We start from the raw sequence: 22,896 nt of genomic DNA on the forward strand, positions 1-22,896 counted from the left end.
ACCCCCTGACTCCAAACTCTGACTGCACACGCCGACTGCACATCCTGACTGCTCACACCGACCGCCCACCCCAGCTGTTCAACCTGAAGGCACAAACTGACTGCTCATCCTGACTGCACACCCTGACTGCTAACCCTGACTGCACACCCCGACTGTAAACCCCGACTGTACACCCTGACTGCACACCCTGACTGCACACCCCGATTTCACACCACTGCACACCACGACCGCCCACTCCGACTGCTCACCCTGACAGCACACCCAGACTGCTAACCCTGACTGCACACCCCGACTGTACAACCTGACTGCTCGCCCTGACTTCTCGTACCGACTGCAGACCCTGACTGCAGACCCTGACTGCAGACCCTGACTGCAGACCCTGACTGCAGACCCTGACTGCAGACCCTGACTGCAGACCCTGACTGCAGACCCTGACAGCAAACCCTGACTGCACACCCTGACTGCACACCCTGACAGCATACCCCGACTGCAGACCCCGACTGCTAACCCTGACTTCTCACCCTGACTACACATGACTGCTCACTCTGACATCACACCCTGACTGCTCACTCCGACTGAACACCCCGACTGCTCACCCTGACAGCACCCCCTGACTGCAAACTCTGACTGCACACGCCGACTGCACATCCTGACTGCTCACACCGACCGCCCACCCCAGCTGCTTAACCTGAAGGCACAAACTGACTGCTCATCCTGACTGTACACCCTGACTGCTCGCCCTGACTTCTCATACCGACTGCAGACCCTGACTGCAGACCCTGACTGCAGACCCTGACTGCAGACCCTGACTGCAGACCCTGACTGCAGACCCTGACTGCAGACCCTGACTGCAAACCGTGACTGCACACCCTGACTTCTCACCCTCACTACACATGACTGCTCAGCCTGACATCACACCCTAACTGCTCATCCCGACTGCACACGCAGACTGCTAACACTGGCTGCACACCCCAACTGTAAACCCCGACTGTAAACCCCGACTGTACACCCTGACTGCACACCCCGATTGCACACCCTGACTGCACACCACGGCCGCCCACTCCAACTGCTCACCCTGACAGCACACCCAGACTGCTAACCCTGACTGCTCATACCGACTGCAGACCCCGACTGCAGACCCCGACTGCTCACCCTGACATCACACCCCGACTGCTCACACTGACTGCTCACACTGACTGCTCACACTGACTGCTCACACTGACTGCTGTCCCTGACTGCACACCACGGCTGCACAGATCAACTGCACACCCCGACTGTACACCCCGACTGCACACCCTGACTGCTCACCCTGACTGCACACCCTGACTGCACACCCTGACTGCTCACCCTGACTGCACACCCTGACTGCACACCCTGACTGCACACCCTGACTGCTCACCCCGACGTCACACCCTTACTGCTCACCCTGACTGCACACCCTGACTGCACACCCTGACTGCTCACCCTGACTGCACACCCTGACTGCTCACCCTGACTGCTCACCCTGACTTCTCACCCTGACTGCTCACCCTGACTGCACACCCTGACTGCACACCCTGACTGCACACCCTGACTGCTCACCCTGACTGCACACCCTGACTTCTCACCCTGACTGCACACTCCGACTGCTCACCCTAACGTCACACCCTGACTGCTCACACCGACTGCAAACCACGGCTGCACCCGCTGACTGCACACACTTCCTGCACACCCTGACTGCTCTCACTGACTGCACACCATGGCTGCACACTCTGACTGCACCCACCGACTGCACAAACCGACTACACACCCCGACTGCTCACCATGGCTTCACACCCCGACTGCGCACCCCGACTGCACACCCCTACTGTGCAACCCGATTGCACACCCCTACTGTGCAACCCGATTGCACACCCCGACTGCAGACCCCGACTGCACAATGTAACTGCAGTACCCGACGGCTCACCCCGACTGCTCAACCCGACTGAACACCCCGACTGCTCACCCTGACAGCACCCACTGACTGCAAACTCTGACTGCACACGCCGACTGCACATCCTGACTGCTCACACCGACCGCCCACCCCAGCTGCTCAACCTGAAGGCACAAACTGACTGCTCATCCTGACTGCTCACCCTAACTGCTCACCCTGTCTGCACACCCCTACTGCTCACCCTGACATCACACACCGAATGCTCACACTGACTGCTCTCCCTGACTGCACACCATGGCTGCAAAAACCAACTGCACACCCCAACTGCACACCCCAACTGCACACCCCAACTGCACACCCCAACTGCACACCCCAACTGCACACCCCAACTGCACACCCCAACTGCACACTCCGAAAGCACACCCCAAAAGCACACACCGAAAGCACAACCCAACTGCACAACCTAACTGCACAACCTAACTGCACACCCTGACTTCTCACCCTGACTGCACATACCGACTGCACACCCTGACTGCACACCCTGACTGCTCACCCTGACTGCACACCCTGACTGCTCACCCTGACTGCACACCCTGACTGCTCACCCTGACTGCACACCCTGACTGCACACCCTGACTGCTCACCCTGACTTCTCACCCTGACTGCACACTCCGACTGCTCACCCTAACGTCACACCTGACTGCTTACGCCGACTGCAAACCACGGCTGCAGCCCCTGACAGCACACACTTCCTGCACACCCTGACTGCTCTCACTGACTGCACACCACGGCTGCACACTCTGACTGCAGCCACCGACTGCACAAACCGACTACACACCCCGACTGCACACCATGGCTTCACACCCCGACTGCGCACCCCGACTGCACACCCCTACTGTGCAACCCAATTGCACACCCCGACTGCAGACCCCGACTGCGCAACGTAACTGCAGTACCCGACGGCACACCCCGACTGCTAACCCCGACTGCACACCCCGACTGCTCATCCTGACAGCACACCCTGACTGCACCCCCTGACTGCAAACTCTGACTGCACACACCGACCGTCCACCCCAGCTGCTCAACCTGAAGGCACAAACTGACTGCTCATCATGACTGCACACCCTGACTGCTAACCCTGACTGCACACCCTGACTGTAAACCCTGACTGTAAACCCTGACTGTACACCCTGACTGCACACCCCGATTGCACACCACTGCACACCACGACCGCACACTCCGACTGCTCACCCTGACAGCACACCCAGACTGCTAACCCTGACTGCACACCCCGACTGTACACCCTGACTGCTCACCCTGACTTCTCATACCGACTGCAGACCCTGACTGCAGACCCTGACTGCAGACCCTGACTGCAGACCCTGACTGCACACCCTGACTGCACACCCCGACTGCACACCCCGACTGCACACCCCGACTGCACACCCTGACGGCACATCCTGACTGCACACCCTGACTGCTAACACTGACTGCACACACCGACTGTAAACCCCAACTGCACACCCTGACTGCACACCCTGACTTCTCACCCTGACTAGACACCCCGACTGCTCATACCGACTACAGACCCTGACTGCACACCCGAACTGCTCACCCTGTCTGCACACCCCTACTGCTCACCCTGACATCACACACCGAATGCTCACACTGACTGCTCTCCCTGACTGCACACCACGGCTGCAAAAACCAACTGCACACCCCAACTGCACACCCCAACTGCACAACCCAACTGCACACCCCAACTGCACACCCTGACTGCACACCCCGACTGCAGACCCTGACTGCACACCCTGACTGCACACCCTGACTGCACACCCCGACTGCACACCCTGACTGCAGACCCTGACTGCAAACCGTGACTGCACACCCTGACTTCTCACCCTGACTATACACGACTGCTCACCCTGACATCACACCCTGACTGCTCATCCCGACTGCACACCCAGACTGATAACCCTGACTGCACACTCCAATTGTAGATCCCGATGCACACCCTGACTTCTCACCCTGACTGCACACCCCGACTGCTCATACCGACATCACACCCCGACTGCTCACACTGACTGTTCACACTGACTGCTCACACTGACTGCTCACACTGACTGCTCTCCCTGACTGCACACCACGGCTGCACAGATCAACTGCACACCCCGACTGTACACCCTGACTGCACACCCTGACTGCACATCCACACTGCACAGCCTGACTTTTCACCCTGACTGCACACCACGACTGCTCATACTGACTGCACACCATGACTGCACACCCCGACTGCTCACCCTGACGTCACACCCATACTGTTTATCATGACTGCACACCCTGACTGCACACCCTAACTGCACACCCTAACTGCACACCCTGAATTCTCACCCTGACTGCACACACTGACTGCTCACCCTGACGTCACACCCTGACTGCTCACGCCGACTGCAAACCACGGCTGCAACCCTTGACTGCACACACTTCCTGCACACCCTGATTGCTCTCACTGACTGCACACCACGGCTGCACACTCTGACTGCACACCCTGACTGCACAAACCGAAAACACACCCCGACTGCACACCATGGCTTCACACCCCGACTGCGCACCCCGACTGCAGACCCTGGCTGCGCAACCCGATTACACACCCCGACTGCAGACCCCGAATTCGCAACATAACTGCAGTACCAGACGGCACACCCCGACTGCTCACCCCGACTGGACAGCCTGACTGCTCACCCTGACGGCACATCCTGACTGCAAACTCTAACTGCACACGCCGACTGCACATCCTGACTGCTCACACCAACCGCCCACCCCAACTGCTCAACCTGAAGGCACAAACTGACTGCTCACCCTGACTGCACATCCTGACGGCACACCCTGACTGCACACCCCGACTGCTAACACTGACTGCACACCACAACAGTAAACCCCGACTGTAAACCCCGACTGTAAACCCTGACTGTAAACCCCGACTGTAAACCCCGACTGTAAACCCCGACTGTAAACCCTGACTGTAAACCCCGACTGTACACCCCGACTGTACACCCCGACTGTACACCCTGACTGTACACCCTGACTGCACACCCCGATTGCACACCCCGATTGCACACCCCGATTGCACACCACGACCGCCCACTCCAACTGCTCACCCTGACAGCACACCCAGACTGCTAACCCTGACTGCACACCCCGACTGTACACCTTGACTGCTCGCCCTGACTTCTCACCCTGACTGCACACACCGACTGCTCATACCGACTGCAGACCCTGACTGCAAACCCTGACTGCAAACCCTGACTGCAAACCCTGACTGCAAACCCTGACTGCAAACCCTGACTGCAAACCCTGACTGCAAACCCTGACTGCAGACCCCGACTGCACACCCTGACTTCTCACCCTGACTACACACCACGACTGCTCACCCTGACATCACACCCTGACTGCTCACCCCGACTGAACACCCCGACTGCTCACCCTGACAGCACCCCCTGACTGCAAACTCTGACTGCACATGCCGACTGCACATCCTGACTGCTCACACCGACCGCCCACCACAGCTGCTCAACCTGAAGGCACAAACTGACTGCTCATCCTGACTGCACACCCTGACTGCTCGCCCTGACTTCTCATACCGACTGCAGACCCTGACTGCAGACCCTGACTGCAGACCCTGACTGCAGACCCTGACTGCAGACCCTGACTGCAAACCGTGACTGCACACCCTGACTTCTCACCCTGACTATACACGACTGCTCACCCTGATATCACACCCAAACTGCTCATCCCGACTGCACACCCTGACTGATAACCCGGACTGCACACGCTGACTGTACACCCTGACTGCACACCCTGAATGCTCATCCTGACTGCACACCCAGATTGCTAACCCTCACTGCACACACCGACTGTACACCCTGACTGCTCACACTGACTGCTCACACTGATTGCACTCCTTGTCTGCTCACCTGACTGCACACCTAGACTGCTCACCATGACTGCACACCCTGACTGCACACACCGACGGCTAACTCCGATTGCAAATCCTGACTGCACACCGATTGCACACCCCGACTGCTCACCCTGATTGCACACCCTGACTGCTCACCCTGACTGCAAATTCTGTCTACGCACACCGACTGCACATCCTGACTGCACACCCCGTCTGTACACCCTGACTGCACACCCCGTCTGTACACCCTGACTGCACACCCCGACTGCCCAACCCGACTCTACACCTTGATTGCACACCCAGACTGCAAACGATGACTGCACATCTCGACTGTACACCCCGACTGTACACCCTGACTGCACACCCCGACTGCTCATCCTGACTGCACACCCAGACTGCAAATGATGACTGCACACCTTGACTGTACACCCTGACTGCACATCCTGACTGCACACCCCAAATGAACACCCTGACTGCACTAACGACTGCACACCCAGACTGCAAACGCTGACTGCACTCCCTGATTGTGCACACCGACTGCACTCCCCGACGGCACAGCCCGACTGCACACAGCGACTGCATACCCCGACTGCACAACGCGACTGCAAACCGCGACTGCACACCCGCACGTCACAACCCAGCTGCACTCCCCAACTGCACACCCCGACTGCACACCACGGCTGCACACCATGACAGCACACCTCGACTGCACAACCTGACTGTACAAACCGACTGCTCACTCTGATTGCCAACACTGAATGCACCCCGATTGCACATCTCGACTGTTCAAACTGATGGCACACCCTTACAGCTCACCCCGACTACAAACCTCGGCTGCACACCCTGACTGCATGCACTGACTACACACCCTGACTGCACACCCTGACTGCACACCGCGACTGCACACCCTGACTGCACACCCCGACTGCACACCCCGACTGCACACCGCAACTGCACACACCGACTGCACACCCCGACTGCACACCGCGACTGTACATCCCGACTGCTCACCCTGACTGCAAACCCAGTCTGCTCACCACAGCTGCGCACCCCAATTGCACATCCCGGATACAAACCCTGACTGCTCACACTGACTGCACACCACGACTGCACACCATGACTGAACAACACTGCTTCAGACCCCGACTGCTCACCCAGACTACACACCCCAACGTCACATCTCCCTGCAAACCCTGACTGCAAACACCAAATGCACACCCAAACTGCAAACCATGACTGCACAACCCAACGGCACATCCCGACCGCTCACCCCAACTGCACATCCCGACTGCACACCCTGACTGCACACCCCAACTGCACACCCCAATTGCAAACCCTGACTGCAAACCCCAACTGCACACCCCGATTTCACACAACGACTGCACACCCCGACTGCACAGCCCGACTGCACAGCCCGACTGCACACCCCGACTGCTCAGCCTGACGTCACGCCCCGACTGCTCAGCCTGACGTCACGCCCCGACTGCACACCCAGACTGCAAACCCCGACTGCTCACCCTGACAACACACGCCAACTGCACACCCCAAATGCACACCCCGACTGCACAGCAAGGCTGCGCACCCCGTTTGCACACCCCAACTACACACCCCGACTGCACACCCTGACAGCATTACCCGACTGCACACCCTGACTGCATACACTGACTGCTCACCCCGACTGCACTCACCGACGGCTCACCCTGACTGCCCACCCTGACTGCTCAACCTGAAGGCACAGCCTGACTGCTCACAATTACTGCACATCCTGGCGGCACACCCTGACTGCACACCCCGACTGCTAAACCTGACTGCACACCCCGACTGCACACCCTGACTGCACACCCCGGCTGCTCACACTGACTGCACACCCCGACTGCTCACACTGACTGCACACCCCGACTGCTCACACTGACTGCACACCCAGTCTGCTCACCATGACTGCACACCCTGACTGCACAAACCGACTGTTCACCCTGAATGCACACCGATTGCACATCCGAACTGCTCACACTGATGGCACACCCTTATAGCTCACCCCGACTACACACCACGGCTGCACACCCTGACTGCATGCACGGACTACACACCCTGACTGCACATGTGGACTGCACAACTCGATTGCACACCTCGACTGCACACCGCGACTGCACACCGCGACTGCACACCGCGACTGCACACCGCGACTGCACAGCCCGACTGCACAGCCCGACTGCACACCGCGACTGCACAGCCCGACTGCACACAGCGACTGCATACCCCGACTGCACAACCCGACTGCAAACCGCGACTGCACACCCGGACGTCACAACCCAGCTGCACTCCCCAACTGCACACCCCGACTGCACACCACGGCTGCACACCTCGACTGCACAACCTGACTGCACAAACCGACTGCTCACTCTGATTGCCAACACTGAATGCACCCCGATTGCACATCTCGACTGTTCAAACTGATGGCACACCCTTACAGCTCACCCCGACTACAAACCTCAGCTGCACACCCTGACTGCATGCACTGACTACACACCCTGACTGCACACCGCGACTGCACACCCCGACTGCACACCCCGACTGCACACCGCGACTGCACACCGCGACTGCACACACCGACTGCACACCGCAACTGCACACACCGACTGCACACCCCGACTGCACACCGCGACTGCACAACCCGACTGCTCACCCTGACTGCAAACCCAGTCTGCTCACCACGGCTGCGCACCCCAATTGCACATCCCGACTACAAACCCTGACTGCTCACACTGACTGCACACCACGACTGCACACCATGACTGAACAACACTGCTTCAGACCCCAACTGCTCACCCAGACTACACACCCCAACGTCACATCTCCCTGCAAACCCTGACTGCAAACACCAAATGCACACCCAAACTGCAAACCATGACTGCACAACCCAACGGCACATCCCGACTGCTCACCCCAACTGCACATCCCGACTGCACACCCTGACTGCACACCCCCACTGCACACCCCAATTGCAAACCCTGACTGCACACCCCAACTGCACACCCCAATTGCAAACCCTGACTGCAAACCCCAACTGCACACCCCGATTTCACACAACGACTGCACACCCCGACTGCACAGCCTGACTGCACACCCCGACTGCTCAGCCTGACGTCACGCCCCCACTGCACACCCAGACTGCAAACCCCGACTGCTCACCCTGACAACACACGCCAACTGCACACCCCAAATGCACACCCCGACTGCACAGCAAGGCTGCGCACACCGTTTGCACACCCCAACTACACACCCCGACTGCACACCCTGACAGCATTAGCCGACTGCACACCCTGACTGCATACACTGACTACTCACCCCGACTGCACTCACCGACGGCTCACCCTGACTGCCCACCCTGACTGCTCAACCTGAAGGCACAGCCTGACTGCTCACAATTACTGCACATCTGGCGGCACACCCTGACTGCACACCCCGACTGCTAAACCTGACTGCACACCCCGACTGCACACCCTGACTGCACACCCCGACTGCTCACACTGACTGCACACCCCGACTGCTCACACTGACTGCACACCCCGACTGCTCATACTGACTGCACACCCCGACTGCTCACACTGACTGCACACCCAGTCTGCTCACCATGACTGCACACCCTGACTGCACAAACCGACTGTTCACCCTGAATGCACACCGATTGCACATCCCGACTGCTCACACTGATGGCACACCCTTATAGCTCACCCCGACTACACACCACGGCTGCACACCCTGACTGCACACACGGACTACACACCCTGACTGCACATGTGGACTGCACATCTCGATTGCACACCTCGACTGCACACCCCGACTGCACACCGCGACTGCACACCGCAACTGCACACCGCGACTGCACAGCCCGACTGCACACAGCGACTGCATACCCCGACTGCACAACCCGACTGCAAACCGCGACTGCACACCCGGATGTCACAACCCAGCTGCACTCCCCAACTGCACACCCCGACTGCACACCACGGCTGCACACCACGGCTGCACACCATGACAGCACACCTCGACTTCACAACCTGACTGCACAAACCGACTGCTCACTCTGATTGCCAACACTGAATGCACCCCGATTGCACTTCTCGACTGTTCAAACTGATGGCACACCCTTACAGCTCACCCCGACTACAAACCTCGGCTGCACACCCTGACTGCATGCACTGACAACACACCCTGACTGCGCACCCTGACCTGCACACCGCGACTGCACACCCCGACTGCACACCCCGACTGCACACCGCAACTGCACACACCGACTGCACACCCCGACTGCACACCGCGACTGCACAACCCGACTGCTCACCCTGACTGCAAACCCAGTCTGCTCACCACGGCTGCGCACCCCAATTGCACATCCCGAATACAAACCCTGACTGCTCACACTGACTGCACACCACGACTGCACACCATGACTGAACAACACTGCTTCAGACCCCGACTGCTCACCCAGACTACACACCCCAACGTCACATCTCCCTGCAAACCCTGACTGCAAACACCAAATGCACACCCAAACTGCAAACCATGACTGCACAACCCAACGGCACATCCCGACTGCTCACCCCAACTGCACATCCCGACTGCACACCCTGACTGCACACCCCCACTGCACACCCCAATTGCAAACCCTGACTGCACACCCCAACTGCACACCCCAATTGCAAACCCTGACTGCAAACCCCAACTGCACACCCCGATTTCACACAACGACTGCACACCCCGACTGCACTGCCCGACTGCACACCCCGACTGCTCAGCCTGACGTCACGCCCCGACTGCACACCCAGACTGCAAACCCCGACTGCTCACCCTGACAACACACGCCAACTGCACACCCCAAATGCACACCCCGACTGCACAGCAAGGCTGCGCACCCCGTTTGCACACCCCAACTACACACCCCGACTGCACACCCTGACAGCATTACCCGACTGCACACCCTGACTGCATACACTGACTACTCACCCCGACTGCACTCACCGACGGCTCACCCTGACTGCTCAACCTGAAGGCACAGCCTGACTGCTCACAATTACTGCACATCTGGCGGCACACCCTGACTGCACACCCCGACTGCTAAACCTGACTGCACACCCCGACTGCACACCCTGACTGCACACCCCGACTGCTCACACTGACTGCACACCCCGACTGCTCATACTGACTGCACACCCCGACTGCTCACACTGACTGCACACCCAGTCCGCTCACCATGACTGCACACCCTGACTGCACAAACCGACTGTTCACCCTGAATGCACACCGATTGCACATCCCGACTGCTCACACTGATGGCACACCCTTATAGCTCACCCCGACTACACACCACGGCTGCACACCCTGACTGCACACACGGACTACACACCCTGACTGCACATGTGGACTGCACATCTCGATTGCACACCTCGACTGCACACCCCGACTGCACACCGCGACTGCACACCGCGACAGCACAGCCCGACTGCACACCGCGACTGCACAGCCCGACTGCACACAGCGACTGCATACCCCGACTGCACAACCCGACTGCAAACCGCGACTGCACACCCGGACGTCACAACCCAGCTGCACTCCCCAACTGCACACCCCGACTGCACACCACGGCTGCACACCATGACAGCACACCTCGACTTCACAACCTGACTGCACAAACCGACTGCTCACTCTGATTGCCAACACTGAATGCACCCCGATTGCACTTCTCGACTGTTCAAACTGATGGCACACCCTTACAGCTCACCCCGACTACAAACCTCGGCTGCACACCCTGACTGCATGCACTGACAACACAACCTGACTGCACACCCTGACTGCACACCCCGATTGCACACCCCGATTGCACACCCTGACTGCACACCGCAACTGCACACACCGACTGCACACCCCGACTGCACACCGCGACTGCACAACCCGACTGCTCACCCTGACTGCAAACCCAGTCTGCTCACCACGGCTGCGCACCCCAATTGCACATCCCGACTACAAACCCTGACTGCTCACACTGACTGCACACCACGACTGCACACCATGACTGAACAACACTGCTTCAGACCCCGACTGCTCACCCAGACTACACACCCCAACGTCACATCTCCCTGCAAACCCTGACTGCAAACACCAAATGCACACCCAAACTGCAAACCATGACTGCACAACCCAACGGCACATCCCGACTGCTCACCCCAACTGCACATCCCGACTGCACACCCTGACTGCACACTCCCACTACACACCCCAATTGCAAACCCTGACTGCACACCCCAACTGCACACCCCAATTGCAAACCCTGACTGCAAACCCCAACTGCACACACTGATTTCACACAACGGCTGCACACCCCGACTGCACAGCCCGACTGCACAGCCCGACTGCACACCCCGACTGCTCAGCCTGACGTCACGCCCCGACTGCTCACCCTGACAACACACGCCAACTGCACACCCCAAATGCACACCCCGACTGCACAGCAAGGCTGCGCACCCCGTTTGCACACCCCAACTAGACAACCCGACTGCACACCCTGACAGCATTACCCGACTGCACACCCTGACTGCATACACTGACTGCTCACCCCGACTGCACTCACCGACGGCTCACCCTGACTGCCCACCCTGACTGCTCAACCTGAAGGCACAACCTGACTGCTCACAATTACTGCACATCCTGGCGGCACACCCTGACTGCACACCCCGACTGCTAAACCTGACTGCACACCCCGACTGCACACCCTGACTGCACACCCCGACTGCTCACACTGACTGCACACCCCGACTGCTCACACTGACTGCACACCCAGTCTGCTCACCATGACTGCACACCCTGACTGCACAAACCGACTGTTCACCCTGAATGCACACCGATTGCACATCCCGACTGCTCACACTGATGGCACACCCTTACAGCTCACCCCGACTACACACCACGGCTGCACACCCTGACTGCACGCACGGACTGCACACCCTGACTGCACATGTGGACTGCACATCTCGATTGCACACCGCGACTGCACAGCCCGACTGCACACCGCGACTGCACAGCCCGACTGCACACCGCGACTGCACAGCCCGACTGCACACAGCGACTGCATACACCGACCGCACAACCCGACTGCAAACCGCGACTGCACAACCCAACTGCAAACCGCGACTGCACACCCGGACGTCACAACCCAGCTGCACTCCCCAACTGCACACCCCGACTGCACACCACGGCTGCACACCACGGTTGCACACCACGGCTGCACACCATGACAGCACACCTCGACTGCACAACCTGACTGCACAAACCGACTGCTCACTCTGATTGCCAACACTGAATGCACCCCGATTGCACATCTCGACTGCTCAAACTGATGGCACACCCTTACAGCTCACCCCGACTACAAACCTCGGCTGCACACCCTGACTGCATGCACTGACTACACACCCTGACTGCACACCCTGACTGCACACCGCGACTGCACACCGCGACTGCACACCGCGACTGCACACCGCGACTGCACACCCCGACTGCACACCCCGACTGCACACCGCAACTGCACACACCGACTGCACACCCCGACTGCACACCCCGACTGCACACCCCGACTGCACACCCCGACTGCACAACCCGACTGCTCACCCTGACTGCAAACCCAGTCTGCGCACCACGGCTGCGCACCCCAATTGCACATCCCGACTACAAACCCTGACTGCACACCCTGACTGCAAACCACGACTGTACACCCTGACTGTACACCCAGACTGCACACCCCAACTGCTCACCCTGACTGCACACCCAGTCTGCTCAGCATGACTGCACACCCTGACTGCTCAAACCGACTGCTCACTCTGATTGCAAACCCTGAATGCACACCGATTGCATATCCCGACTGCTAACACTGATGGCACACCCTCACTGCTCACCCCGACTACACACCAGGGCTGCACAACCTGACTGCACGCCCTGACTGCTCTCCCTGACTGCACACCGCGATTGCACACCCAGACTGCACACCATGACTGCACACCCCGACTGCACACCCCGACTGCACACCCCATCTGCACAACACGACTGCACACCGCGACTGCATACCGCGATTGCACACCGTGACTGCACACCCAGAATGCACACCCCGACTGCACACCACGGCTGCACACCGTGACTGCACACGCTGACAGCAAATCCTGACTGCACACACCGACTGCACAACACGACCGCACACCCCGACTGAACACATTTACTACACACACCGATTGCACACCCCAACAGCACACCCCGACTGTACACCCGACTGCTCACCCTGACTGCACACCCAGTCTGCTCACCATGTCTGCATACCCTGATGACTCAAACCGACTGTTCACTCTGATTGCAAACCCTGAATGCACACCGATTGCATATCCTGACTGCTAACACTGATGGCACACCCTTACTGCTCACCCCGACTACACACCAGGGCTGCACACCCTGACTGCACACCACGGCTGCACACCACGGCTGCACACCCCAACTACAATCCCCGACTGTTCACCTTGACGGCTCACGTGACTGCTCATCCTGACTGCACACCCTGACTGCACACACTGCCTGCACAGCCTCAATGCACACCCCGACTGCCCACCCCGACTGCTCAACCCGACTGTACACCCTGACGGCACAACCCGACTGCTCACCCTGACTGCAAACCCAGTCTGCTCACCACGGCTGCACACCCCGATTGCACATCCCGACTACACACCCCGACTGCACACACTGACTGCAAACCATGACTGTACACCTCGTCTGCTCAACCTAACGGCTCACCCTGACTACTCACCCTGACTGCTCACCCTGACTGCTCACCCTGACTGCTCACCCTGACTGCAAACCCTGACTGCAAACCCTGACTGCAAACCCTGACTGCAAACCCTGACTGCAAACCCTGACTGCAAACCCTGACTGCAAACCCTGACTGCAAACCCTGACTGCAAACCCTGACTGCAAACCCTGACTGTAAACCCTGACTGCAAACCCTGACTGCACACTCTGAATGCACACCCTGACTGCTCAACCTGAAGGCACAACTGACTGCTCACACTTACTGCACATCCTGACCGCACACCCTGACTGCACACCCCGACTGCTAAACCTGACTGCACACCCGACTATACACCCTGGCTGCACACCCCGACTACACCCTGACTGCACACCCCGATTGTACACACGACTGCTCACACTGACTGCACACCTAGTCTGTTCACCATGACTGCACACCCTGACTGCACAAACCGACTGCTCACTCTGATTGCAAACCCTGAATGCACACCGATTGCATATCCCGACTGCTCGCACTGATGGCACACCCTTACTGCTCACCCCGACTACACACCAGGGCTGCACTACCTAACTGCATGCATTGACTGCACGCACTGACTGCACACCATGACTGCACACCGCGATTGCACACCCAGACTGCACACATGGAGAGCCCACCCTGTCTGCACAACACGACTGGACACCGCGACTGCACACCCAGACTGCACACCACGGCTGCAGACCGTGACTACACACGCTGACAGCAAATCCTGACTGCACAAGCCAACTGCACACGCCGACTGCACCTCACGACTGCACATCCCAACTGAACACACTTATTGCACACACCGACTGCACAACCCGGCTGCGCACTCTGACTGCACGCACGGACTACACACCCTGACTGCACACCTCGACTGCACACCCCAACTGCACACCCCGACTGCACACCCCGACTGCACACCCCGTCTGCACAACACGACTGCACATCGTGACTGCATACCGCGATTGCACACCGCGACTGCACACCCAGAATGCACACCCCGACTGCACACCACGGCTGCACACCGTGACTGCACACGCTGACAGCAAATCCTGACTGCACAACCCAACTGCACACACCGACTGCACAACACGACCGCACACCCCGACTGAACACATTTACTACACACACCGATTGCACACCCCAACAGCACACCCCGACTGTACACCCGACTGCTCACCCTGACTGCACACCCAGTCTGCTCACCATGTCTGCATACCCTGACGACTCAAACCGACTGTTCACTCTGATTGCAAACCCTGAATGCACACCGATTGCATATCCTGACTGCTAACACTGATGGCACACCCTTACTGCTCACCCCGACTACACACCAGGGCTGCACACCCTGACTGCACACCACGGCTGCACACCACGGCTGCACACCCCAACTGCAATCCCCGACTGTTCACCTTGACGGCTCACGAGACTGCTCATCCTGACTGCACACCCTGACTGCACACACTGCCTGCACAGCCTCAATGCACACCCCGACTGCCCACCCCGACTGCTCAACCCGACTGTACACCCTGACGGCACAACCCGACTGCTCACCCTGACTGCAAACCCAGTCTGCTCACCACGGCTGCACACCCCGATTGCACATCACGACTACACACCCCGACTGCACACACTGACTGCAAACCATGACTGTACACCTCGTCTGCTCACCCTAATGGCTCACCCTGACTGCTCACCCTGACTGCTCACCCTGACTGCTCACCCTGACTGCTCACCCTGACTGCTCACCCTGACTGCAAACCCTGACTGCAAACCCTGACTGCAAACCCTGACTGCAAACCCTGACTGCAAACCCTGACTGCAAACCCTGACTGCAAACCCTGACTGCAAACCCTGACTGCAAACCCTGACTGCAAACCCTGACTGCAAACCCTGACTGCAAACCCTGACTGCACACTCTGAATGCACACCCTGACTGCTCAACCTGAAGGCACAACTGACTGCTCACACTTACTGCACATCCTGACCGCACACCCTGACTGCACACCCCGACTGCTAAACCTGACTGCACACCCGACTATACACCCTGGCTGCACACCCCGACTACACCCTGACTGCACACCCCGATTGTACACACGACTGCTCACACTGACTGCACACCTAGTCTGTTCACCATGACTGCACACCCTGACTGCACAAACCGACTGCTCACTCTGATTGCAAATCCTGAATGCACACCGATTGCATATCCCGACTGCTCGCACTGATGGCACACCCTTACTGCACACACGGAGAGCACACCCTGTCTGCACAACACAACTGGACACCGTGACTGCACACCCAGACTGCACACCACGGCTGCAGACCTTGACTACACACGCTGACAGCAAATCCTGACTGCACAAGCCAACTGCACACCCCGACTGCACCTCACGACTGCACATCCCAACTGAACACACTTATTGCACACACCGACTGCACAACCCGGCTGCGCACTCTGACTGCACGCACGGACTACACACCCTGACTGCACACCTCGACTGCACACCCCGACTGCACACCCCGACTGCACACCCCGACTGCACACCCCGACTGCACACCCCGACTGCACACAGCGACTGCATACCCCGACTGCACACCGCGACTGCACACCCCGACTACACAACCCGACTGCAAACCGTGACTGCACACACGGACGTCACAACCCAGCTGCACTCCCCGGCTGCACACCGTGACTACACACGCTGACAGCAAATACTGACTGCACACACCGACTGCACAACACGAATGCACACCCCGACTGAACACACTTACTGCACACACCGATTGCACACGCCGACAGCACATCCCGACTGCACACCACGGCTGCACACTTTGACTGCACAACACGACTGCACACCACGACTGCACACCATGACTGAACAACACTGCTTCAGACCCCGACTGCTCACCCAGACTACACACCCCAACGTCACATCTCCCTGCAAACCCTGACTGCAAACACCAAATGCACACCCAAACTAAAAATCATGACTGCACAACCCAACGGCACATCCCGACTGCTCACCCCAACTGCACATCCCGACTGCACACCCTGACTTCACACCCCCACTGCATACCCCAATTGCAAACCCTGACTGCACACCCCAACTGCACACCCCAACTGCACACCCCAATTGCAAACCCTGACTGCAAACCCCAACTGCACACCCCGATTTCACACAATGACTGCACACTCCGACTGCACACCCCGACTGCTCAGCCTGACGTCACACCCCGACTGCACACCCAGACTGCAAACCCCGACTGCTCACCCTGACAACACACGCCAACTGCACACCCCAAATGCACACCCCGACTGCACAGCAAGGCTGCGCACCCCGTTTGCACACCCCAACTACACACCCCGACTGCACACCCTGACAGCATTACCCGACTGCACACCCTGACTGCATACACTGACTGCAAACCATGACTGTACACCTCGTCTGCTCACCCTAACGGCTCACCCTGACTGCTCACCCTGACTGCTCACCCTGACTGCTCACCCTGACTGCTCAGCCTGACTGTTCACCCTGACTGCTCACCCTGACTGCAAACCCTGACTGCAAACCCTGACTGCAAACCCTGACTGCAAACCCTGACTGCAAACCCTGACTGCAAACCCTGACTGCAAACCCTGACTGCACACTCTGAATGCACACCCTGACTGCTCAACCTGAAGGCACAACTGACTGCTCACACTTACTGCACATCCTGACCGCACACCCTGACTGCACACCCCGACTGCTAAACCTGACTGCACACCCGACTATACACCCTGGCTGCACACCCCGACTACACCCTGACTGCACACCCCGATTGTACACACGACTGCTCACACTGACTGCACACCCAGTCTGTTCACCATGAATGCACACCCTGACTGCACAAACCGACTGCTCACTCTGATTGCAAACCCTGAATGCACACCGATTGCATATCCCGACTGCTCGCACTGATGGCACACCCTTACTGCTCACCCCGACTACACACCAGGGCTGCACTACCTAACTGCATGCATTGACTGCACGCACTGACTGCACACCATGACTGCACACCGCGATTGCACACCCAGACGGCACACACGGAGAGCATACCCTGTCTGCACAACACGACTGGACACCGCGACTGCACACCCAGACTGCACACCGTGACTACACACGCTGACAGCAAATCCTGACTGCACAAGCCAACTGCACACCCCGACTGCACCTCACGACTGCACATCCCAACTGAACACACTTATTGCACACACCGACTGCACAACCCGGCTGCGCACTCTGACTGCACGCACGGACTACACACCTTGACTGCACACCTCGACTGCACACCCCGACTGCACACCCCGACTGCACACAGCGACTGCATACCCCGACTGCACACCGCGACTGCACACCCCGACTACACAACCCGACTGCAAACCGTGACTGCACACCCGGACGTCACAACCCAGCTGCACTCCCCGACTGCACACCACGGCTGCACACCGTGACTACACACGCTGACAGCAAATACTGACTGCACAAGCCAACTGCACACCCCAACTGCACACCGTGACTGCACACGCTGACAGCAAATCCTGACTGCACAACCGAACTGCACACACCGACTGCACAACACGAATGCACACCCCGACTGAACACACTTACTGCACACACAGATTGCACACGCCGACAGCACACCCCGACTGCACACCACGGCTGCACACTTTGACTGCACAACACGACTGCACACCACGACTGCACACCATGACTGAACAACACTGCTTCAGACCCCGACTGCTCACCCAGACTACACACCCCAACGTCACATCTCCCTGCAAACCCTGACTGCAAACACCAAATGCACACCCAAACTGCAAATCATGACTGCACAACCCAACGGCACATCCCGACTGCTCACCCCAACTGCACATCCCGACTGCACACCCTGACTGCACACCCCCACTGCACACCCCAATTGCAAACCCTGACTGCACACCCCAACTGCACACCCCAATTGCAAACCCTGACTGCAAACCCCAACTGCACACCCCGATTTCACACAATGACTGCACACTCCGACTGCACACCCCGACTGCTCAGCCTGACGTCACGCCCCGAATGCACACCCAGACTGCAAACCCCGACTGCTCACCCTGACAACACACGCCAACTGCACAACCCAAATGCACACCCCGACTGCACAGCAAGGCTGCGCACCCCGTTTGCACACCCCAACTACACACCCCGACTGCACACCCTGACAGCATTACCCGACTGCACACCCTGACTGCATACACTGACTGCTCACCCCGACTGCACTCACCGACGGCTCACCCTGACTGCCCACCCTGACTGCTCAACCTGAAGGCACAACCTGACTGCTCACAATTACTGCACATCCTGGCGGCACACCCTGACTGCACACCCCGACTGCTAAACCTGACTGCACACCCCGACTGCACACCCTGACTGCACACCCCGACTGCAAACCCTGACTGCAAACCCTGACTGCAAACCCTGACTGCAAACCCTGACTGCACACTCTGAATGCACACCCTGACTGCTCAACCTGAAGGCACAACTGACTGCTCACACTTACTGCACATCCTGACCGCACACCCTGACTGCACACCCCGACTGCTAAACCTGACTGCACACCCGACTATACACCCTGACTGCACACCCCGATTGTACACACGACTGCTCAAACTGACTGCACACCTAGTCTGTTCACCATGACTGCACACCCTGACTGCACAAACCGACTGCTCACTCTGATTGCAAACCCTGAATGCACACCGATTGCATATCCCGACTGCTCGCACTGATGGCACACCCTTACTGCTCACCCCGACTACACACCAGGGCTGCACTACCTAACTGCATGCATTGACTGCACGCACTGACTGCACACCATGACTGCACACCGCGATTGCACACCCAGACTGCACACACGGAGAGCACACCCTGTCTGCACAACACGACTGGACACCGCAACTGCACACCCAGACTGCACACCACGGCTGCAGACCGTGACTACACACGCTGACAGCAAATCCTGACTGCACAAGCCAACTGCACACCCCGACTGCACCTCACGACTGCACATCCCAACTGAACACACTTATTGCACACACCGACTGCACAACCCGGCTGCGCAATCTGACTGCACGCACGGACTACACACCCTGACTACACACCCTGACTGCACACCTCGACTGCACACCCCGACTGCACACCCCGACTGCACACAGCGACTGCATACCCCGACTGCACACCGCGACTGCACACCCCGACTACACAACCCGACTGCAAACCGTGACTGCACACCCGGACGTCACAACCCAGCTGCACTCCCCGACTGCACACCACGGCTGCACACCGTGACTACACACGCTGACAGCAAATACTGACTGCACAAGCCAACTGCACACCCCGACTGCACACCGTGACTGCACACGCTGACAGCAAATCCTGACTGCACAACCGAACTGCACACACCGACTGCACAACACGAATGCACACCCCGACTGAACACACTTACTGCACACACCGATTGCACACGCCGACAGCACACCCCGACTGCACACCACGGCTGCACACCACGACTGCACACCGCGACTGCATACCGCGATTGCACACCGCGACTGCACACCCAGAATGCACACCCCGACTGCACACCACGGCTGCACACCGTGACTGCACACGCTGACAGCAAATCCTGACTGCACAATGCAACTGCACACACCGACTGCACAACACGACTGCACACCCTGACTGAACACATTTACTACACACACCGATTGCACACCCCAACAGCACACCCCGACAGCACACCCTGACTGCACACCACGGCTGTGCACTTTGACTGCATAACACGACTGCACACCACGACTGCACACAATGACTGAACAACACTGCTTCAGACCCCGACTGCTAACCCAGACTACACACCCCAACATCACATCTCCCTGCAAACCCTGACTGCACACACCGAATGCACCCCAAACTGCAAACCATGACTGCACAACCCAACTGCACATCCGACTGCACACCTCCACTGCACACCTCCACTGCACACCCAAATTGCAAACCCTGAATGCACACCCCAACTGCACAGCCCGACTGCACACCCCGACTGCTCACCCTGACAACACACCCCAAATGCACAGCAAGGCTGCGCACCCCGATTGCACTCCCCGACTACACACCCCGACTGCACTACCCGACTGCATGCCCTGACTGCACACCCTGACTGCAAACCCTGACTGCAAACCCTGACTGCTCATCCCGACTGCACTCCCCGACTGCTCACCATGACGGATCACCCTGACGGCTAACCCTGACTGCAAACACTGACTGCTCACCCTGAATGCACACACCGACTGCACACCGCAACCGACCACCCCGACTGCTCAACCTGAAGGCACAACCTGACTGCTCACATATACTGCACAGCCTGACGGCACACACTGACTGCACACCCCGACTGCTAAACCTGACTGCACACCCCGCCTGTACACACTGACTGTACACCCTGACTACACACCTCGACTGCACACCCTGACTGCACAAACCGACTGCTCACTCTGATTGCAAACACTGAGCTCACCCCGACTACACACCACGGCTGCACACCCTGACTGCGCGCACTGACTACACACCCTGACTGCACACACCGACTGCACACCACGACTGCACACTGCGACTGCCTACCGCCAACTGCCCACCCCAACTGTACACCCTGACTGCTCATCCTGACTGCACACCCTGACTTCTCAACTTCACTGCACAGCCCAACCGCACACCCTGACTGCACACCCCGACTGCACACTCCGACTGCACACCCCGACTGCACACCCCGACTGCACACCCCGACTGCACACCCCGACTGCACACCCCGACTTCACACAGTTACTACACACCCCGACCGCCCACCATAACTGCTCAACCTGAAGGTACAACCTGACTGTACACCCTGACTGCATGCCCCGGCTGCTCACCCTGACTGCAAACCCAGTCTGCTCACCAAGGCTGCGCACCCCGATTGCACATCCCGACTACACACCCTGACTGCACACCCTGACTGCAAACCATGACTGTACACCCCGAGTACTCACCCTGACTGCTCACCCTGACTGCTCACCCTGACTGCACACATCAACTGCACACATCAACTGCA

This window comes from Carcharodon carcharias, chromosome 9 (assembly GCF_017639515.1).
Source record: "Carcharodon carcharias isolate sCarCar2 chromosome 9, sCarCar2.pri, whole genome shotgun sequence".
Classification (NCBI taxonomy): domain Eukaryota; kingdom Metazoa; phylum Chordata; class Chondrichthyes; order Lamniformes; family Lamnidae; genus Carcharodon; species Carcharodon carcharias.